We start from the raw sequence: 3042 nt of genomic DNA, 5'->3' as shown, positions 1-3042 counted from the left end.
TGGGACAAAAGAAAAACGACCAAATTATCCAGTCATATACAGTCTTTAAAAGATAAAGGTGTCAGTTACAACACCCATTGGAAGATCCTAGCCAAGTGTAAACCTTACACCAGCAGCAGCAGAAGGTGCGGGCTATGTGATATGGAAAGATGGCTCATCTGGAAAGGCAGCTTAGACCCCGCCACATGTCTTAATTCAAAGACTGAACTTTTCGGATCATGTTCACATGTGGCCAAATATTTGCTACGTTTTTGGTCCCCCATGAGTTTACTGATAGGACTTGCTTTCTATTTTTGTGCCTATCTATAAGCTTTTTATCTCTCTATACTTATTACTTACATTTCTTATATATTTTTATATTTTTTTATATTTTTACTGATAGGACCTGCTGATGGGACTGTACTGATAGGATATGCTTTCTATATTGTGTCTATGTATAAGCTTTTTACCTTTTTTACTTGGTTTTTATATTCTTATATTTTTTAATATTTTTTATTTATTTTTGTATTTTACATAATTATAGGGTTAATGTTTTTGTATTTTTTCCACACATATTTTTCTGTTTTCTCTCCTCCACCCTGTTTTTTTTTCCTGTACGTCTATGGACACGTACAAGGAACCTTATATGTGCATGCTTGTGAGTGTGCGCGTGTGTATATAGATATATGCGTGCGTATATAGAGATATATGCGTGCGTATATAGATATATGCGTGCATGCGATAATATGTGCAGTTTTAGATGCGTTTTGACCTTGTCACTACACAGTAATTTCCCTTTGTTTTAACGGTCATTTCACAAGAATTTTTAATTACTGGATAACTGAAGAGATGTTGGCGTGGGCTCCCACCCTGGCATCCGAAACTAGAGTTTTATCATGGCTACTGAATAAGTGTCACATATTTTTACAGATAAATTCCTCTATTTGCATAATATCAAGGTCTCCTTCTTTCTTTTGTTGTCCTGCCTATCAATAAGTTACCTCCCGTACACCGCTTTTTTCCGTAAGGGCTAATACAGCTTACTTTTGGAAGATCGCCAGTAATCGGTTGAGGACTCTGCCCCACAGAAGAATTCAATATGGACGCCTACCACATCGATTATTCTATGAAAAACATACCGATACCATCAAGGGAAATATACTCTAAGAAACTTTTGGGGAAAATTACAGACCTCATTAAGCGCATGAAGTGGAAAGCCTTCCTTTATAACGCGAAAGAGGACACTACAGACAATACATTCTATAGATTTAAATCCAAGAAATTTCTTCCGAAAATTAAAGGCTTGGAAGACTTCGAAGCAGACCTACTGAAGATCATGGACAAGTTAAAATTTCGTAAGTCTTTCAACACTTTCCAACAGAAACTGAAAAAAGATATCAATCACATAAAAAATTCCAAACAAAAGGCACTTTTTTCCGATAAAACCAAGAACTTATACTTAGTAGAGAACAGCACATATTCACGACTCCTACATAACAGCATCATCAACAATTACACCAAGGCTAGACCTCAAACCTATAACGATATTGATAAAGAAGCTAGTAATATCGCCACCAGACTCAAATTAGATTTTAAAAATAGAGGTCCTCCCCAAAAAAGAGGCCTTTATAACTATCAAAGACCATAAAAAGAACTTCCTATCCAATCCTAAGTGTAGGCTTATTAACCCAGCTAAATCAGAACTTGGCATTATTAATAAAGAAATTTTAGGGAAAATCAATGCGGAAGTCAGGAATGCCACTAGGTTAGTACAATAGTCCAATAGTATAGAAGTCGTCGACTGGTTTAAAGCTATTAAGAATAAGAATAAAGAGAGATTCACGCAGTTCGATATTGTTGATTTTTATGCTTCTATCTCTAAAGAACTGCTAGATAAAGCCCTTACCTTCACAAGCGGATTTATAGAAATCAGCACACAGGATAAAGACATAATCTTCCATGTTAGAAAGACTTTACTCTTCAGCGAGAACACAGAGTGGGTCAAGACTACCGATACAGAGGGTGCGTTCGATGTGAGCATGGGGTCATATGATGGAGCAAGCATATGCGATCTTATCGGATTATTCCAACTAGATACGTTGGGCAAGACTTTTCCTAACGTACACTTCGCAATTTATAAAGATGATGCCCTAGCATTAACCGCTCATACCAATGGACCAGCACAAGATCGGTTCAGGAAGGATATTATCCATTTGATGAAAACCTTCGGTCTTAGCATAACTACAGATACCAACCTGACAGTTGTCAACTACCTAGATGTGTCCCTAGATCTAAATAAGAATATTTATAAACCTTATAGGAAGCCTAACGATAGACTTAGTTACATCAATGTGGGTTCCTGCCATCCCCCCATAGTGTTTAAAAATTTAGTTAAGAACATCTCTAGCCTCTCCTCTGATAGGGACATTGCCCCAGTATATAATAAGGCTCTAAAAGATAGTGGTTTTAACGAGGAAATAACCTATACACCTACCACTAGTCCAGTAGCAAAGAGAAGAAAGCATAGGAATAGGAAAATCATCTGGTTCACACACCCCTACTCACCCAAAGTGACCTTTAATATAGGCAGATATTTCTTGGCACTGATAGACAGACACTTTCCAGTTAACAATAATTATAGAAAGATCTTCAACAGACATAACTTAAAAATCAGTTTCAGCTCAACTGCTAATTTTAAAAACATAATCGCACACAACACACAAAAGCCGCAATATGAGGCCAGCTGTTCATGCAGAGATAAAAACTTGTGCCCGCTAAATGGAGCTTGCATGTCCAAAACTATCATTTAAGAGGCCACCATGGACTCTATATCCACTAAGGACGCAGTTTCTATGAAGAAATACGTGGGTCTCATGGAGGGTAATTTCACTTTGAGTTTCAGGCACTGGGACAAAAGAAAAACGACTAAATTATCCAGTCATATATGGTCTTTCAAAGATAAAGGTTTCAGTTACAACATCCATTGGAAGATCCTAGCCAAGTGTAAACCTTACACCAGCAGCAGCAGAAGGTGCAGTCTATGTGATATGGAAAGATTGCTCA

Source organism: Octopus bimaculoides, chromosome Z, assembly GCF_046866305.1.
Source record: "Octopus bimaculoides isolate indiv1 chromosome Z, ASM4686630v1, whole genome shotgun sequence".
In the NCBI taxonomy this organism is placed as follows: Eukaryota; Metazoa; Mollusca; class Cephalopoda; order Octopoda; family Octopodidae; genus Octopus; species Octopus bimaculoides.
Note: the sequence above shows the minus strand (reverse complement) of the source record.